General features: G+C 29.4%; 1 non-coding gene across 1 annotated transcript; it reads left to right on the forward strand.

Annotated features, from left to right (window-relative positions):
* The first annotated feature begins 3,538 nt into the window (after nt 1-3,538).
* Nucleotides 3,539-3,622, forward strand: TRNAL-CAA (transfer RNA leucine (anticodon CAA)). Its single transcript has one exon. It is a non-coding gene; the product is annotated as a tRNA-Leu (tRNA).
* Nucleotides 3,623-13,074: the final 9,452 nt, after the last annotated feature.

Genomic DNA, 13,074 nt, shown 5'->3' on the forward strand with positions numbered 1-13,074 from the left:
ATATAGGTGACTGTTCTACATTAGTGAGTAAAGTGAGGAGAAGCAAACAAGTTCAATTTAGAAATTAATCTGACATTGCACAATTTTTTTAGTTACTAGTTTTTTCTTGGTAGGATTTCTTTCTATCTATCTTAAAGAGATTGATGTGTTGTTATTTTTCCTGTTTTGTGGATATGATTCAAAATCTGGCTTGTTTCTAAGTGAGCAATATTTCTAAGGGTCATGCTAACTCTGTCCTGGGACACAGGTTAAGGATACCAAAAAAGGAAGTTGTTATTAAAAATGAAACTTTTTTGTCTTTTTATGGATTGATATTACACAATTTTCAAAGTAATAACTACTATATAATTTTCCTTTTTAGTATCCTTAACTAGCGCCTGGTAAGCATTTCCCTATTTTTCTAATGCATTCTTTTTTTCTTCGTAATTGATCGATTTTGTAGTTTTTTTGATAATCTCGATTTTATAATTTTTAAAGATGGATTACAATACAATTACTCAAGATTGGCAACAGATAAAGCAATTATTTTATTTTTCAATCAAAGATAATATTCCAAAGGAGATTTGCCTCTAGAATCTGTGGATTTTTAGGGTTACTTTTGAATGATAATAATATTTTGAGAAATGCTAAGGACAAACTCTCAAACACACTCTTTCAACACACTCCAATAACATGTTGACACATCATCCCCATCCTTTGTTTAATTAACCAACAACCTAATATGAAATTGAAATGTATTAAAAATTGGGGTGAGGTGGCTTCCTATTATTGGAGTGTGTTGAAAGAGTGTGTTTGAGAGTTTGTCCTTAGCATTTCTCAAAATATTATTATCATTCAAAAGTAACCCTAATATTTTTACTACCTGAATCTAACCATAGGAAGTTTAGTAACTTTTTCCATAAGAGATTTGTCCAACGCATAGAAATCTTCAAACATATACACGAATGCAATATTTGATGCGATTCTACAATGTAGATATTTAAATTTAAATGAATGTCATAAACTTGGTATAAAAATTTCTTCTTCAAAGATATTAAAATATTCTTAAATTGCTGGCCTCAATAATATACATTGCAAGCCTTTACTATTTCTCCAATTTTCTGTTAAGTTTATGCTCATATTCTGCATTGCGAAGCCTTTCCATTTCTTGCAAACTCTCAGATTTTGAGACAGTTTACTGTGGTAGCACCATAAAAACCGACTGAACCTTGGTTGAAACATCAAGTTGAGCAGGATTAATCAGTTTTTTTCTTAGCCTAACAGACAAATAAATTACAACGATCCCTCAAAAAAATAAAATATAAATTACAACGTATGTCTTAACATCAACCGTTATTATGGGAAGAGGATAAAAATGCCTATCCATAATTGAGATATGAATCCATCAAGACATTTTAAGTCCAAAACAAGAGGCATGAGATAGCACTACAACAAAATTGAGATCTAGTAACGGTTGAAAAATGTAACTAAATCAAGAAAAATGTTGCTAAATCCATAATTGAGATATGAATCCATCAACACATTTTAAGACTAAATCAAGAGGAATGAGATAGCTAGGTTGAAATAAATGTTCTATTGCTACAGAGAGTTAGAGTTTATTTACCAAGTATTGGATGCATAGCGGAAACCTGGATTTTAGTTGGATATTTATATGAATCACTGACGCAAGCAAGGACACCAGACACAATGACATGACGACACTAGTTATAATTTGAAATCTACATAATTGAATATAATCACATGTGTTGGTGTCGTGTCGGTCAGGGTCGTCCCTATGAGATTGGAGGTTCGACTCTCATAATAAAAATAGACCCCATATAAAATAAAAAAAAATAAAAAATTTAAAAGAGAAATCTTTTATTTAAATTGAAATTAACATCCGTATAATGACTATTAGCCATCGAAATCAAAATTAGCAGTTATTTTTACTAAGGAACATGTTTTTTTTACTTAGATATAAAAATATGGAACATGTCAATACTCTTTTTTTCTTGATGCTCATCACTTTTGGAGGCCCAACTCAGTTGAACAGTTTACATCCAAAGAACGGGTCTGGTGTCGATGTTGGACACTGACACGTCCAAGACACTAGACACTCCCTCTATCAGAATTGTCAGTGCTTGAATTTTGATTAATATTTTTTTTTATCAACAAAAGAAGGTTTCAATAAAAGAAATGTTTAATTTCACTTTTAGCCCCTATGTTTGGCTCCTTTTGAATTTTGTAGTCCCCCATTCAAAGTTTTGTTGAGTTAGCAATTTTTGTTGACACGAATCATTTTCATTTGTCCAAGGTGAATTTTAATTAAATTAAAAAAAAAAACAAAAAAAAAAAGAAAGAAATTGATTGATTGAACATAGCATAACCATCAAGCACACTCCTCTCTTTCTCCCACAACATCTATCTCCAATATCATCATCATTATCTCTCATTAGAGCTTCATCATCACTCCCTTCATGATATTGGAGATGAATGTTGTGAGAGAGAGAAGCATGGTTGATGATTATGCTACATACTCAATCAATTTTTTGTTTTATTTTTTTAATTTAATTAAATTCCACAGTGAACAAGTGACAATGATGCTATGTCAGCAAAAAATGCCAACTCAACAAAAAAATTAGATGTGGAACTACAAAATAAAAAAGGCTAACTATAGGGGTACGTCTAAAATCAAACAACAAACTATGGACCAAAATCGTTCAATTGATAAATTAAGGAATTAAAAGTGCAATTAAGCTTAAAAGAACTAAGAAGTGTGTATTAGTAAAATGTAAACATAGATTGAATGGATATCAAGGGAACAAAAACAAGAAAAAAAATGTAATTAAGACAATTGAACACAATAATAAAAGACATGTTTATATTTTTAAGTTGATCAACAACCTAAAAATGCAAGAAAAACACTTTCCTTAAGGATGCATTCAGCAATATCTATCTACAACTCCGTGTCTTGAAATCCACAAAGGCGATGGGAACTTTTCATTAGATATTAATATGTACTCCTTCTGGCCTTAAGTATAAACAACAATTTATTTTTTAGATTCATTAAATAAATAATGTATTCGTTATGTATCACAGACCAAATACATTAAACATTATAATGATATATTATGAGTTTTAGCTAGACAAATTAAACATTTTTACATAATATATCTTATAATAAATTTCCGCAGATTAATTATCCGTAGAGTAATGCTAACAACAATCTCTCTTATATTCACTCTCTTATTGGTTTAAATCATTATGGATCTACACTTTGAAAATTAAACCAACAAAAATTGGTGGGACATACATTGATTTGATCAAATAAAAGAGTGAGTGATAGAGAGAGTGTTGAAAAGTGAGTATTGTTATCATTCCTCATTACCCATAAACTACAACAGATACATTGTTTGTACGTATAATATAGTTAAATAATTAAATAATATAGTTAAAGAAATGAATGCTTTCTAAATAATCTTCATAGTAACTTAACTCTACGTATTAGTATTCTGTGTGGTTTATGTATTAAAAACAATTACGGAGAAGGCAACAAGAAGTCAGGATGGCCGAGTGGTCTAAGGCGCCAGACTCAAGTTCTGGTCTTCGAAAGAGGGCGTGGGTTCAAATCCCACTTCTGACATTTTTTATTTTATTTTTTCTCAATTTCATTTGTTCTTTAAAAAGGAAGTTTGAGTCATTGAATTGAGGCCCCATGAGACAGGACTTGGAGACAATAATTTAGAAACAAAAATACATTAAGAATTTTTTATTGGAAATTTTAATAAATAATTATGCTTTATTTATACATTATAATAGCACCTTCAAAACATTAAAGAATGTAAGTTTCAATAAATTTTGATACTTAAATTAGGGTCCTAAATTTTCACAAACTGCATTTCTAGATAACAATTTTCTTTAATTATAAAATTTAGAGTAAGGATATAGTGAATAAGTCTAAACATATAGGACTTTCAAGCACAAACGACACTTACAAAATAAATTTACATTTTTAATTTTCTAATCAATGTCCTGAGTTTTTAATTTTCCATTAAATAAATGTGGTTCATAGTTTTTTTTTTTTTTTTTTTGAGGGATGTGGTTCATAATTTATAACCTTTATGGTACAATTTTAATTCTCTAATCAATTTTACTTTCTTGTTATTGTCCTGTATCAAGTTTACCTTTGTATTTTTGGAATAGAAGGTAAACTCCATAATAAAGATAGAGAGAATATGTCCAACGACTTTATAGTTCTCTGAATTTATATTACAAAAAATCTGCTTCCAATTTGTTTAACTTATAAAAAAATCTGCTAAAAAAAACTTCTAAAAAAATCAACCGTGTGATTGTTATGTCCGACCGAGAGACGAGCGAAATAATGGACTAACATTTCAAACCCTTAAGAGATTTAGACACAACATAACCATCTATAACTTTAAGGCAATGAGTATATAAGCCAGCTCTCTTATGTATCAAACATTTCTTTCATTTATAATTGATATGAGACTAACCATTCACATAATTCCAACATTTTTCTCTCATGTCTAAGTCACCCACATAACTAGTTTGATCCACACTAAGATCTCACTCGTGCTCCCCACCAATAATTTAAACATTAATGACTCTAAATAAACTATGACTCCACATCTTCACAAAAATCTTTATAGTTTTATGTATATGACCTTTATTATATATATCCTACGTTTCCATCCTTCATAATTAAAAAATCTCTTCACAATCAAGAGAACTTGAGAAGTTTTTTTTTTTTGAAATAAGAACTTGAGAAGTTAATAATACAAAATATTAATTCCTTTACATGTATATATCCGGCATGCTGATCTTTATTTTCTTATCTGTAAGCTTTCTCTCCTTTGGTTGAAGAGCTCCAAAGAAAATGATAACACAGACAGAAGATTGTGGAGGTGACACAAAAGGAATGGTCCCCAAGCTGTTATTTTCCAATTTGGACCTTTCACGAGGGATTGATTAGTTCCGATTGTTCGAAAAAGAAAGAACAATAATATTTGTATAATCATTTTGTAATAATTTTTAGGTCAATTTTCTTATCATTTTTAACTAATAAAAACAATAAATAGAACAAAAGAAAAAAAGAGAGAGATAAGAAACACGATAAAAATATGACTATCCAAAAACTGTCACAAAATAACTGTACAAATATTATTTTCCAACAAGAAAATATGTTGTATAATAATAAACGTGATTTTGCTGTTTTTATTGTGTTATAAATTCCATTTTTGCTGACAATGCAACACATGTATATCACGTGGATGATTGAAACAGAATGTCTGCATGATTTACATACTTTTGTTTTGAAACAGCATGCTACATGGCTTACATACTTTCCTTAAAACCTCGGAATTTTCTGGACCCTCTTTTTTGTCCAATTGATGCATATGGTTGCTGGAATTTAATGTAGGTTACTATTTCTCATACTGTACAATACTGTTCACTGTAGTACGAAAATTTTCATCACACTGTGCATACTGTTCAAGAAATGGATCGTCTAACTTTAAGTTCTTTGTCTTTTTTTCATTTCAATTTAATATTTTTTGTCCATTTTCATGTATATATATATATATATATATTTTTTTTTCAAGCTTCAAAACTAATATTTTTATGCAAACATAGATGATGATCATAAATTTAAAAATTGAAAGACCATCGTCATAATACACACAGTTTGGGAAGAGTGTTAAAAAGAATATGTTCTGACAAGTGGTACGTAGAGAATATGTCGATATTCACATTCTTTCTATTCTAGTTTACTACCAAACAAGGCATCATCATGAATTCACATGCGACATTGATTATGAGGAGACATTTGCACCAATGATAAAAATGAATATTGTAGAATCTTACTTTCTCTTACTACTTACTTTGGATGAAAATTGCAAAAAATTTATGTTAAAAATGTGTTCTTACATGGACACTTAGATGAGGATGAAGTGTATATGGAGATTCTACCCGACCCTAATATCACATGTGGAACCAATAAGGTGTGTCTACTGAAGAAGGACATATATGAGCTAAAGTAGGGGATGGGATTTGCTGCTGTAATATTTACACGCTGTAGCTGTTCTACACCGTCTGATCTGAAGTGAACGGTTAAGATTTGACATTGTGTGAAATTGTTGAAATTTGTGCTGTGAATTGGAACCGTCAGATCATAGATTGATGGCTGAGATTTGCTACTGCGGCAAACTGTGTGAATTCACAAAGGTTATGATGTGTTTGGGCTATAAGCAAATCAATGAGACCACACACTTTGTTCTTGAACCATTTACAATGGAGAGACCTAACCGTACTTTTTGTTACGTTGATGATATTATTGTTACATGAAATGATTTGATTAAGTTAGCTTATAGCTTGTTGGATTAGCTTATAAGCTCGTTGGATTAAAACGTGACGTGTTTGGTAACAAACTTTTTTCATGAGCTTATAGCTTTTTGTGAGAAGCTATTTCAAGTAGCTTTTGAACTTATAGCTGATACCTTTTATATTTTCTTCCATTTTTAACCTTTATTATTTTTTATAAAAAATAAATTGCCCACTAAATAGGCCTTAACTGCCCACGTTCTATTATTCATTTTTCTTTAATTCTCTTTTTTACGTTGCTTTTTTTTTTTTTTTTTTTTTAAACTCTTGTTCTTATTCTCTTTTTTTACGTTGCTTTTTTTTTTTTTTTTAATTCTTGGTTTTTTAAGGATTAATTCTAAAATAGTTCTTGAAAATTGGGGTAGTTATTATTTTGAAATTAATTATTTTTGCTACAAACTGTTTTTGAAATTAGGTATCAAAGATAGATGATTGAAGGATAAATAATCCAAATAAATTTATCATTTGCAGATATGCGTGTGCACTTACATCCAAGAAAAACATTAAAGTTACTTTTATCAACATTATGTAATATTTTTATTAAATATTTTCTCTTTAAATATCCGAGTTTAATGGTGGTCGGTAGACGATCTAAAACAACTTTGCACACATAACCAATCAAAACATTTTAAATTGTCTCACAAATTAAAAACATGAATTGATGTTGCGATTCTAAGTGTTTTGATTAGTTGTGTGTGCAAAATTATTTTGGATTATCAACCACTATCATTAAACTCTAAAACGTTGAATATTTGCAACGCGTTAGTTGCATATTTCATTTGCTTGTATTTGTGGAAACAAATTTTTATGTACCGATATAATAAACTTTTGAAAACTTATGACTATTTTCTATATCAACATTAATACATTGTTCGATTAAGTATTTTTTATTTTATATACAATACAATGTTAAATATTTGCACGACACTCGTTGCGGATTATGTGTTTATATTTGGTGAAGCAAAATTTTATATATCGATGTGAGTAAATCTGGATTCTGCTATTGTGGATCCTTCTATACCACTTAGCTAGTTAGCATTGCACAATTTGCATGGATTTAAACCCAAGTCCAACATTTTGCCTAAGCTCCTTCATAATTTGCATGGATTTGGACTGCTGCATTCAAGGTAACACATTCACACGGTTAATAAATCTAGACTCTAATTTTTATTTTTCTTTTAACAAGATCTAGATTCTTTAATTTATATATCAATCCACGTTACTTCTTCCTAAATTTTTTCTTTGTTTTTGATATCAAAGATTTAATATTCATAAAAATAATGTTAATATGTAATATCAACATTTCAGATTTAAGACATATTTAAATGTCCGACACGTATACAATACTCACTTATTCTTCTAATTACATACAAATACAACCACTTATATTTTTGTCCAATTATTATTACCCATGATAGCATATCAGTGTCATGTATAATGTGTGTTGATACTTCGTCTCATTATTTTTTTTTAAGAAGTTAAACTAACTGATTCAAATTAATATAAAGGATAATCGAACCTGAAACTTTGAAAAAGACACACTTCTATGTCCAAAGCTAATACCACCAAATCAACTCTAAGAGTGTGTTTGGATGAGGTAATTGAGAAATTTTAAAGAATTTAGAATCCTAGACAATTTAAATGATTCAATTAAATTACTTTAATTTCTCAATATTTTTGTTTGGATGGAGAAATAAAAAATTTCATTGCCATCATTTTTGGGCAACTTTTATAAATTTTATTTTTTTGGGCCAAATTTAAAAATTGAAATTAGGGGTCAATTAGTATATTTCAAAAATTTTGAGGGGCCAAATTATAATATTTTAAAAATCAAGGGGTCAATTTGCAATTTAAAAAAATTATTCGGTTCAAATTGAAAATTTTGGAAAATTTGAGGACCAAAATGCAAAATTTGAAAAAATATAACAATGAAGAATTTTGAAATTCTTAACTTTTAGATGTCATTTGAAATTCTCTAAATTCAACTTGAACAAAATACTTCATAAATTTCCATCATTTTAAAAATTCTTTAAATTATTATTCAAACAATGGAATTCACCTCAAAGTATTTGAATTCCCTCAAAACATTCTCCCATCCAAAAAAAACACTCTAATGGTTTTGTTACTTCATATTCTATTTAAAACTTTCACAATATTTGGGCCATGGTAACTGCCAGCCACTTCATCCACCACTTGATTGCCCTTATTTGTCAAAAGCATGTTTGAACAGATGCCTAATTTGAGTGAGATGGGCAATGATTTTATCATCACAAGTGAATGTAATGCATGTCATGTTATCCACATCTTGAATAAGCTGGGGAATTTGCATGGTGTTTGAGAGAGGCACAATAATAGTAGTACTCATAAAGGTCACTATCTAATGTTCTTTCGTTGATAAGGAGTACACATATATACCAACAAGAGAACAAAGGATGCAAATTAGTTGAAGGAAGGAATTATGGTTTTTTTTTTCTCCCAACATTATTTGTCCCTTGTGCCCTTCTTGTCTACCTTGTTTTCAACACTAGCATATGAACATCTTCTCCCTTGGTCACAAAATTTAGTAAATGTCAATGACTTTTTATAGAATATTCACACACACAGATCAATAATAGAGTTGGAAACAAATCAAGTTTCATAAATGTCTAGAAGTCTCCAAAAACCTTAATGATCTTGAGAAAACCTTGATGAGCTAAGAACCTCCACCTAAAATTTGACTGACATTATGATAAATATATAAAAAGGGTAGGAGATGAAAATTGTCTTTATATATATAACATTCAAAAGAGAATACCAATATCTAAACATATAGAAACTACACCAAGAAAATAAATTGGAATGCTCAATAAGGTACAATACATTTCTAGGTGCATGCCTAGAATTCTCCTCTATAGCTAAGAATCATTTTCCTGAAATGAAGAAAATAATGAATTCAACGTTCCAAGTAATTAAGCAAAAGTATACATACACAAAAACATTAAAATATAAATCAAATAAAAATAGCATGGCTATATGCATATATTATATATATATATATATACCTATTGATCTTTTGCAATGGAGGACTGCTTCAAAAATTTGGTCATCATGATCAAGATGAAAATTTCCAATAGGAGATGATTTCTGTGAACCTCTGCTCAAGCTTTTAACTAACCTATTTGTCTTGTATATATCATTATCTCTGGACATTTTTCTTGATGGCCTCTCCATTTTATGCCTTAATGTGTTCAAAGACCTGAAAAATTGTACCAAAGTTCTCCATGTTGATTTTCTCAACCTTGTAAGAAAACCATGACGAATTTCCATATTCCTTGAAGAAAATGTTCTAGAAGAAAAAGTAGCATCAAACATTGTTTGAATAGGTTCTGAGGTATTACAGAACAACTCTACTTTTGAAGAGTCATTATAAAAGGGCTTAAGAAAGCCATCAGAGAAAATTTCATCAGCATGAACAAGCACAGCATTTGATTGAGAAATGCTATCAAAATTGAAGTTTTGGGTATTATTTGAGGTGCTATCTCCATAGAAACTATTAAAAGAGTCTCTATGAGGCTCATCATCAAGGTAACTCACATGAGATTTATTAGAGTTTGATAACCAACTATATGAAAAACTATCACTAGCAAGAGGCAATGATGTTTCCATTTTAAAATGTTTATTGCAACAGATGTGTTGTGTGAATTAATATAAAAATGTGTATACCAATAAGGACAAAGTTTATTTGAAGCAACAATGAAAGAATAATATTAGAAAGGCTTAATGATATGTTTCGTAGGCGTGATTTAAAAATTAGTCCCTGTAATTGCTAATCCTGACAATTTACTCTTGCATTGTTTAATCATTTAAAATTTTGTCATTTGACCAACTTAATCACTGTCAAGTCATCAAATTAGCAAAATGGCATGGGAATGGACAAAAATACCCTCGTCTTTATTATGAGAAGAAGATGAAGACAGGGGTAAAAATGTCATTTCACGAATGGATGACGAGGGTATTTTTGTCCATTCCCATGCCATTTTGCTAATTTGATGACTTGACAGTGATTAAGTTGGTCAAAGGACAAAATTTTAAATGATTAAACAATGCAAGGGTAAATTGCCAGGATTAACGATTACAGGAACTAATTTTTAAATGACGCCTAATTGCAAGGACGAAACACATCATTAAGCCTATTAGAACATAGACTCATGCTAACAAGTGCTTGTTATGAAGGTAAAAAAGGAAATAAGTGATATATTATAAGTAAAAAATGTCAATTTCTAAAGTTGTAAGGTGTAAAATACATCTTTCTCAAGGTGTAAACTTCTTAACCAAAACATCATATGGGTTAAAAAGTTTCGACATGAAAATACAACCTAGATACTAAAAATAAAATTTGATACATTAATATTGAATGAAGCATGGACACCTCCAAAATTAATCGTGTCTCCATGTCCGACATTTGTATGATACTCGTACAACACGTGTCACTGTCTCACAACCCAAACAAAGGTAAAAAAATTATTTCTTCGCTTCGACACAATTTAGGCATGTTTTAAAAACATCTACATTGGTAATAAAAGATGTGTTAAAGAAACGACGATCAACGACGATGGGTTTGGTTAAAGATATTAAATTTAATTACATTATGTATAGCTTTTTAGTAGTATATAAATTAAACATGAAATATTTCATCTTCATTTTTTTTTTTTCCGTCAAAAAAAAAAATGAATATGAAATATTTCATGTTTAAAATATTTTCATAATAAAACAAATTCCTATATTTTGATGCATATATATTTTGCTCGATTCTCAATTTAAAATCTTTTTTTTTTTTTGTCAAGTAGCCTAGTGGCTAGAGCTCACACAATTAAATTATGGAGAAGTGGAGTGTCCGGGGTTCGAACCCCGGCCCCTGCATATAATATGCAATATCCCTACCAACTGAGCTAAGCTCACGGGGATATTTAAAATCTTTTTATTAATAATCTTTATATCTTATTTTGCGTCAAAAATATTCATATGTTATTTAATTATAATAAATAAATGATTTAAATGTACCTTTTATTCTCATATTTTTAGAAGAAAAATACCCATTTTAAAAAATTAGATTTGGTCCCATATTAATTTTTTTTAAAAGTTTGGTTCTTAATCTCATTTTTTTTATCACTTTTGATGATGTGATCTATTTAATTAGGAAAATGCTAGATATCAAGAATGATTTATCAAAAAATATTTAAGAATGACATGACACAATAATCATCCTTAGATTTCAGTCTCATTTATTCCTTTCATAAAAAAAATAAAAATAAATAACACCCACCACCCCATGATTTCCGGCCCGACAGAGATTTTATTGACTAACATTAATTTCAGTACAATTTCTTGATAAAATCTAATGGTGATTATTCTGCCATGTCATTCTTGAATTTTTCTTGAGAAATTTTTTCTTGATATATAGCATTGCTCATTTAATTATGATGTGACCGAGCTTGTTCGGTGATACTGAATATTTATGTCAGCAAAAAATATCTAATAAACACTTTCATACCCATAAATGAATAGGCCACATCATAAAAAATTAGTCCAAATAAGATGAGAGATGAAAATTCAAGATTTTTTTTTTAATTGGGAACTGAGAGACTTGTTTTTAAAATACGAAGACCAAATATTGATTTTTGTTTTTAAAAAAGAAAAAGATCAAAATGTATTTAAGTTTAAATAAATATATGTATCAAATTTAGTGTCATACTACATCTGATCATTATTATAAACAAATATTATATTTTCAGATTCATTAAATAATTAATAAATCTAATTTATAATATAGTTCAAATGAATCATATATTCCATGAATCTAAAAAAAATTATTTATAACGGAGAAAGCATCTGTACGATATTAAATGTGTTCCCGACATATGCGGGTGTAGGCCTGAGTTTGTATCTAGGTAATCAGAGGCTAAGTACGATGCATATATTCTAGAGGAATGCCACACCACTCGTAAATAATACTGTAGAAACAATGGCGACATTTTGTATGTGTTATTAATTGCTTATAGTGACTAAACAATGGTGACCACAAGAGGAAAATTTGTCTATTGTGTTGACTGTTAAGGTCAATAGGGAACAAATGGAACAAAATATATGCAAGTATATTTTGTTTGATTTAAGAAGGAAATTTTGGTTGATTTCTCATCTTTATAGTTATGGTTGTCTGTAATTTCAACTAGACGAAGTTAAACATGTGTAATAGGTGAATGAAGTTAATTAGATATTGTTGAGTCAAGATCTTCTCCATATTTTATATTTTCTATATTTTATATTACAAAGGTTTTGAAAATATAGAAGGTAATAATTGACGGTAATAGGTAACAAAATTGTTTAGATGAATGTTATGATTGTCATATAGTATTTCATAATATTAAGAAGTATAGACGTTGGTACTGTACCATAACATAATTTTTCATGACATCGTCCTTGATACCGTAACGTAACATTATAGGTTAATTAAGTACAGAGACGGATCTAGGTACTAATGAAAAGGGGCAGCCGCCACCCATGAAATATATAGGACCCGTGTAGGACTCATGTGCATATTAAACGTTCGCCACCCATGCTTTCATATCCACTTGGTTCACTTATATTAAATTTTATTTTTTTAATTAAAGGTCCACTCATGTTCTCTTTTTTCTGACCATCCACTCATATTTTTTTATA

This window comes from Medicago truncatula, chromosome 5 (assembly GCF_003473485.1).
Source record: "Medicago truncatula cultivar Jemalong A17 chromosome 5, MtrunA17r5.0-ANR, whole genome shotgun sequence".
Classification (NCBI taxonomy): Eukaryota; Viridiplantae; Streptophyta; class Magnoliopsida; order Fabales; family Fabaceae; genus Medicago; species Medicago truncatula.